Genomic DNA, 7,980 nt, shown 5'->3' with positions numbered 1-7,980 from the left:
GAACGCGCAAACTTGCATGAGAAGAAGATGTGTTTGATTGTCTCGTTGTGACTATAAAAGCAAAACTTTTTTGCTTTCTTGCCAGTTGCGGCGAGCGAGGTTGTCTTTAGTTAGCAAAACTCCCCTTCGAAGATACCACATGAAAATCTTAAGTTTATCCATATTTATTTTCTATTGTTTGATGGAATCTTTGAGTGGAGATTGCACGGTACATAGAATCGACTGCAAAGGGCCCATTAGTAGTTAGATCCAGCTAAACACTTTTCGTCCATGTGTTAGGTAAATCAAATCCAAATGGGGTAGAAGATTTTGCCATGACACAAGAAGGGGGCGATCAAATCCCACCTAAAGGATATATCATGTGGGGAGGAGCTAAGCCATGTGCAAGAGTATCATTCTTATCATGTACCATGTGGTACAAGGTTGGGTACTATTCAGGGAGAGTGTTATTTCCAAGCCACTTGTCCTCCTAGGAATGTATCTCAGAGCCATCCTTTACCCCAAAAGATCCAAAGAGGAAATGATGTTTCTTTGCCGCCATCGAACTAGCCCGAAAATGCGAGTCTTCTAGGCTTCCAATGTGTGCATGACACCACATTTTAGCCTAGATACTTGTTGCGTAGCAAGGTTTGCCAAACATCGTCATCAGTAAGTAGCTTGAACAACCATTTACTAAGTAAGGGATCATTCTTGACCTCGAGGTCATGAATGTCTAAACCTCCTTGGTCTTTAGGTCGATAAACCACACTCCCTTTGGTTAGCCTATACCTTTTATTTTCACTATCTCCTTACCAGAATAATCTAGATCGAAAATAATATAGCCTTTGCATGACCCCTTTTGGAAGTTGGAAAAATGAGAGCATATAGAGAACCATGTTTGTGGGAACATAATTGATCAAAACCATCCATCCTCCAATGGAGAGAAACTTGACTTTCCAACTACTTAATCTTTCTCTAAGCGATCTTCGACCTGTTTCCACTCAACATTAGTGAGACGCCGATAATGAATCAGAATTCCCGGATATTTAATCGGGGAATTGTCCTTGTGCACAACCAAATAGTTCGGTGTATTGTGCAGTTACTTCTTTGGTTTCCCCGAAATAGAATAATTCACTTTGGCTTGACATTTGCTAAAAATCTGGAACTAAGAGTTTCAAATATCTAGCCTTATCCAGGTCATGTTCCATAAAAGAATCGTATGATCGGTGTGTTACAAGATAGAGAACCCCCATCCACAAGATGTGGCACTACTCATACAATGTGACCGTCCTATTTGGGGCATTCAATCATAATATCCAATATGCCAGCGACAATGTTAAATAACGTTGGAGATAGAGGGTCACCCTGACATAGTACATTTTTGTCTGGAAGTAATGATCTACATCATCATTGACTTTGACAACCACACTACCTCCAGTAAAAAAAATTGGATCCGGTCTTGCCATTTAGGGAAGAAACCTTTCAAGCTCAAGGTTAGTTGGAGAAACGGCCATTTGATTTTATCGTAAGCCTTTTGAAAGTAAATTTTGAGCACTATCCCACTCATGTTTTTAAGGTGCATCTCATGAACGGTCTCACAAAGGATACCTATTCCGTCGAGTATATTTATTCCTTGCATGAAAGTTGTTTGGGATGGCCGGAAAACATGGTTAGAAACTGCATTGAGCCTATTGGTAGCAGCTTTGGTAAAGTTTTTGAAGCTGGCATTAAGGAGACATATCATTTTGTATCGTTGCGTCTAGTCGACTTCCTTAATGTTTGGCAACAAAACAACTTCCCAAAATTAAGCCTAGATATGTCAAGTTGGCCAGTGTGAAGAAAATTGAGTGACTCCATTAGGAAAGTCTTGATGACATCCCAGAAGTTCTAATAGAACTCTATGGGGAATCCATTAGGGCATACAGCTTTGTTATGTTCCTTCTGGAAGAAAGTAGATCTCACCTCATCTTTAGATAAAGTTGTCGTAAGGATAATATTCTCTTCAGTTGTGACCTATGGAATATCATCCATTTGGGCCTCATCGAGGGTGTAGTTCCCTTCGTCTGGAGCCCGAGACAGAGACTTGTAGTACATATTGATATAATGCTTGATATCTGCCTAACCCTCAATCTATCACTCATCTTGTTGTAGGCTAAAAATACACTTCTGCTTATGCCGCTCATTGGCCATTGTGTGGAAATATCATGTATTTATATCTCCCTCCAAAATGAATTGGGATTTGGATCTTTGGTACCATTCGATTTTCTCTTCTAGCAATATAGGTGCACTCTGCTTGTTGGGTTGAGTTTTCATATCAATCTCCTGCTGAGACAGAGTGTGAGTCTCTGCAATATTACTATGGTCATCGATAATAGTGGGAAGGTGTCGCTTTACTTTTCTGTGCATACCACTGGTGTGTTTCGCCCAACATATCGGAATTTCTTTGTGGCCTATAACTTAAACTTCCATCTCTGAATCGGTATATGACCAGTGGCGGGCCTCTCCCATGCATTCTTAATATGTCTACAAAGTCATCCCGATATGATCATCCCAATTCGAATATGAATAGGCGGTGTGTGGTAGTGGGGCTAGGAGAGTTAGAATCAAGAATGACTGGCGCATAGTCCGAAAGAGTCTTGATATGCTCAAGAGAACACATGATTACCCGAGGAAATTTTAATTCCCATATGGTATCCATAAGTACAAGATCGAGTTTCTCTTATGTCTGGCACCGATGATTATTAGCCCAATTGCACTGTCTGTTGACATACTTGCTTTTGTAGATTCAAGCTATCAATCACAACATTGAATAAGAAAGTCCGGTGAGTATCAAAGGGGTCGTTATATTTCTCTTCCTAGTACCTCGGGATATTAAAGCCCCCCAACCCCTAAGAGGGATGTGGGTTATCCCTTGCAAGGTTCACCAACTCCCAAAGGAAGGCCGATTTATTCCCATCTTGGGCATCCCCATATGCTGCAACTAGGCTCCATGTAAAATTATTAGCCCTATTTTGAAGGTGAAACTTGATATGTAATTCACCAACTGAAAAAGCTAAGAATTCCATGGTTGTGGTATGTATCCCAAGTAAGATGCCTCCTAACCATCCACGTGGTGGTAGAAAACCATTTGAAGCCTAACCAACCTGACAGGTAATCGAGGACGTCCACAGGGAAGTCATGTTTACCAGCCTAAAAATTGCCACAAAATCCAACCCAAGTTCCCGCACACATGAGAGTTATTATTTGGAATAACAGAGGGTTTTCAGATATTTGTGCTTTAATTAATGTTTGCATGCATATCTAGATGTCTAACTTGTACCATATTCTTATGGAGTCAGCAAGATTTGCTATATTCAATTTATTTATAAAAAATAAACGAGTAATGCCAATCCTTGAAGTGGCAGGGGGCATGGGTGGTAGGGAGGCACGTGATGCTTGGGCCGCATGTGAGTCATGGGTTGCATGTGAGGCATGTTTGGCAATGGAAATAATGCTGGCATCGGAGAGAATGCAAGCACTACTGGTGGCAATGGTGGCAATGACATTTCAGAGCTCTATGCATTCATGTTCTCTGCACTTTTGTTGTGTTTTCATGAACAATGCTTGCGGTTTTAGGCTTAAATTGGAATTGGAATCTGAAATATTATGGATTTGAACTTGGATTTGAAATGTTGTTGACTATGTGTGGTGTGATGTTGCAAAGTTTCATTACCATGTCATAGTTTGTTTGGATGTGTATGCAATTGTGGAGTAGAGAAGAACAATGCCAAATTATAGATATCCATTTTAGGTATTACTACTATAAAGGTTGCTAGAGTACCCGCCTCCTGGGGGGCTTCGGCGCGCGAGAGTGCCCTGTGTGACATGCATCTCATCTATCTCGCGTCAATGGCTCTCTAGTGTGCTCTTCATCGTCCGATCTCTGCAGCTCCCCGCACCTGGTCGATTTTCCTCGGGGGTCCATGATGGGTGGGCCATGGGTGTGTGTGAGGCCACTTCTCTATGGGGGTTTTTGTCATTCCCGTGTGCGTTGGGTCACACGCTGCTCAACTGGCGCCGGGTGAGGCCAGGACGGCCTGTCAGCATCCTTTGCCCCCTGTTGGCTCCTTCATATGCGTCCATACAGTACGCCCTATGTGCCAGGCTTTGGGTGTGAGTGATATCTCCTTTTTATTGATCCAGTATTGGAACAAGAAAGGGTATCCCGCACCTATTTCCTCAGAGGTGACCTTGGGTATCGACCCCATGAGAGAAAGACTCCCTTGAAGCCATGGTCTCTAGTAAGCTTTTGTCAAAATGTCAAATCCAGCTTTTGACAGGATCAACAAGCAAATACTGATTCAAACACTTATAATAAAAAGAAGGTACGGGGATGAGGTCTTAATGCTTACAACCATGTATTGGTGATAGGATCAAAAATGATATTAGTTTATGCTCGAAAAGTCACCCATCAAGAGGTGCTTGCTTCGTTTGGAATGGGGGATGTGTCCAAATTACATCTTGACCGGCACGAGTCCTACATCAAGAATCATTTGTCCTACCGAAGGCCCTATCCGACTCGCGGGGTTGCCCCGATAATTAAGATAATAATATCAGACAAAAGCTTTGGGCGTTCAATGACTACACCTCATGAATCCCCAGGATATGATCCATGTTACCCTACTAAACCTTACTGTCACCAGTGTTCGGTATAACACTTCACGGTCCCCTTGCTCTTAACCCCACCGGTGCTCAATCTCCATGATCCTGGGTACCTGTAGGGATGAAGATCATGGACAAGACAAGAGATACTTCATGATGGAATTTTATTTTACACATACAAGACATTGTGTCAAAGACTTGCATTGATCCCTTCTCCAAATACCTGGGGTTGCAAGGCTCATGCCTCACCGCATACCTTATGAGACTACTCACACATGGAGATCAGATCACGAGAAGAAAACATTGAAGAATGCATCTTGAGATTGATTGATTGCAATATGTCTTACAATGGATGCCTCGTGCGATGCACGATTACAAGTATGAACTAGATGAGAGAGGGCTATGGTGGTGGAGATGGCTATGGAGGTGAAAATGGCGGCGGCTAGGGTTTGTGGATGAAGATGGTCATGAATGGGTTGTGGCTGTGCTCGACACTCCTCCTCTGCTTGTTCTGTTGACATTTCGATGGGGTCCCCTAAATAAAAGTTGTTCAGGTGGACGACCTACCTCGGTTTCCATGCCAAACGACTGCTCATGCGAGCGCGCGTGGTCGCATGGAATGCTGTCTTTCGCTCTGGTGGCCTCCTGATGATTTATTTATTCTCCATTTTCCTTCCTTTCCCTTCTCCCACGTGATGTCTTCCCTTTTCAGCCCATTTTCTGTGGGAAAATATTGAAGAGAGGATTTGTGGAATCCTTTGCATTCATTAGTCATTAGTGGCAATATCGGAGCAAATATTTCTCTTTCAATGAAATATCTCGGTTTAAACAAGCTTGAAATGAGTGTGAAAATATCACTCATCAGTGAGTGTTGCATGACCGGCCTTGCCATTCGTGTGGGTGTGCATGTGTGGTTGTGAGGGGCTTGTTTGACAGGCCTTGTCTGCGTGCTTGTCTTGCCATCCTAGTTTATGTATGCTCGGATGGTGGATGTTGTCGGGGCAGTCACGACCACTAGTATGGGTCATTGTTATCTTTCTTTTTTGCATGTATCTCGGCGGCCTTTTCTGCATATGGTAGGATGGTGGATGTTGTCGAGGTGGTTGTGATGGATAGTATGGGTCTCTATTGCACAACTTTTTTCACGCGTACTTGAATGTCGGACGTTGTTAGTGCTGCTGAGACGGCTCCTTGCATGTGTGGGTCTATTTGTGAGGGTCACTCTTCCCAGGTGTTAGAGAGGTGCTTGCTCGGGCTTTCCGAACACCCAACTTCTGGCTTCCCTAGCTAGGTTACCTCGTCGCTTATTCCATAGCACTTCCGTTCTAGCTTCCTCTGCCGGTTGTCCTACTCATTGTCCTGGGGTTAGTCGGTCGTTTGAGGTTGTTCTCTCTACAATTACCCGGATGCTAAGGCTTTCCGTTCGGTAGAGCGCTTGTTGTCGGTGTGCTTGGATGTTGCACACTCTTAGGGCTAGCCAGTTGGGAGGGGTGCTTTTTTCAGTTCGTCAAGGTACTATTTATTCGGCGGAGGGAATAGGCTTTTGTACCTTCTCTTCTCCGTACGTGGTTGGTGGGTGTGGGATGGGACATGTAACTTCCCTCGTGGCTCTCTGTACTATTGCTTCCATATTTTTTTGATTTACCCGGCTGGTTGTTGTCGCCGGGCTATCGTTGGGTCCATCTATTAGCGTCTCCCGTTTCATACGGTGGGTACAAGCACGTCGTCTTCTTGGTCATTTAGCATTGCCTTGCTCCACGTGTTTGTGGTGTAATCTTCTTAGTTTGCACGTCAGTTGGTGTGTGGGTTTTATTTATGGTTGTTTTGTCAATGTTGGTACAACACGCAGGGGTATTTACATGCGCTTTGCTTTCCTTCGTCCCCGCCATCTCACATCTAGCAAACCACTCTAGCCTCCTTTCGCTTCGCTCTCCTGAAATGTAAGGGGTACTGTGAGCTCTTTCATTGGCCATCCTTCCAGCTACCTAAGGTTCGTATGTTCTGTCCCTCTTTCTTGTTGTTGAAGGTGACATATTTGTACTTATCTCCGATTGATCCTCCTATGATCTCTAGCCATGTATAGATTAACTACTAGAGATATTGTAGGGATTAGTTGCCTTGTCACGCAAGACATCACCGGTATATATTGTCACAGACTTCGATGAATACAATTGAGTTGCATCCTATAGTCTTCTACATGGTATCAGTTTCCTAATGATCTCCATCGCTTCCGCCCTAGGCCGCCGTCGCACCTTCCACACAGCCGCCATCCCTTTCCCTCCTGCCGACGCTACTGCTTCCTTGCCGCCACTGCTGCTTATTCTTTCAAGTCGTCGCCGCCGAACCCAAACCCTACCACGCCGCCGCTGCTTCTTCCCTAAGCCGCCACTGCCCCCATCCATCATCATGGTTGGATCATCCTCTTCCCTCACCAATGCAAGCTCCACCATCGTCTTTGTCTTCACCTTCGAACACCTCAATGATATTCCCAACAAGGATCATGTTCCCATCGTTCTCGAGCTCGACTCCCCTTCCTACAACACATGGTGCACCTACTTCGCGTTGCTCTTTCGCTCCTACCATCTCATCGATCATGATGATTGGAGCATCGACATTCGCGACATGAAACATGATGACGAGTGGATTGCCATCGGCGCATGCATCATCAAATGGTTGTTCCTCACGAACTCGTGAGCGCTCTTCGACATGGTGAACATCTGCGACCCCTCCACGCACGTCATCTGGATGTGCATATGTGACCTCTTCCTCGACAACCAGCTCCAATGCCGTGTGTTTCTCCAAGGCGAGTTATTCACACTACAGTAAAATGATCTCACGATCGATGAGTATTGCATGAAGCTGAAGGTACTCTCTGATGAGCTTTGCGACATCGGCATGGTGATCGATGACTCCGTCCTCCTCACCAACCTCCTCTACGACCTCCACCCCAACCACGGCCAATCCACCGCCAACCTCTCCCTCATCACGCCCACCTTCGCCAAGGCGGTCACCTACCTTAGAATGGAGGCAAAATGCCTCTGTCGCTCAGCCCAGTAGGCGACTCACGCAGCCCTCCATGTCGGCACCACCGATGGCTCCCCGCGCACCTGCTCCCAGCCCCCGCTGCACTCAATCGTAGCCACCAGAGGAAGCACACTTTGGGGAGGGCGTGACGGGCGGGCCTGCAACCAGAGCTCCACGTCGCGCCAAGCCGCTGCCCCGGCCGCTACATATGTCGCGGCATCCCCGCCTCCCTAGCTCATGGGGTACAACCCCTGGACCGGTGTGGTCCATACATATTCCATGTCGGTCCTACGGGCCCCTGCTCCGAGCCTCCTCGGCCCACGACCAGCCGCCATC

Source organism: Triticum aestivum, chromosome 7D (assembly GCF_018294505.1).
Source record: "Triticum aestivum cultivar Chinese Spring chromosome 7D, IWGSC CS RefSeq v2.1, whole genome shotgun sequence".
In the NCBI taxonomy this organism is placed as follows: Eukaryota; Viridiplantae; Streptophyta; class Magnoliopsida; order Poales; family Poaceae; genus Triticum; species Triticum aestivum.
The sequence above is the reverse complement of the archived record's forward strand: the minus strand, read 5'-3'. Positions refer to the sequence as shown.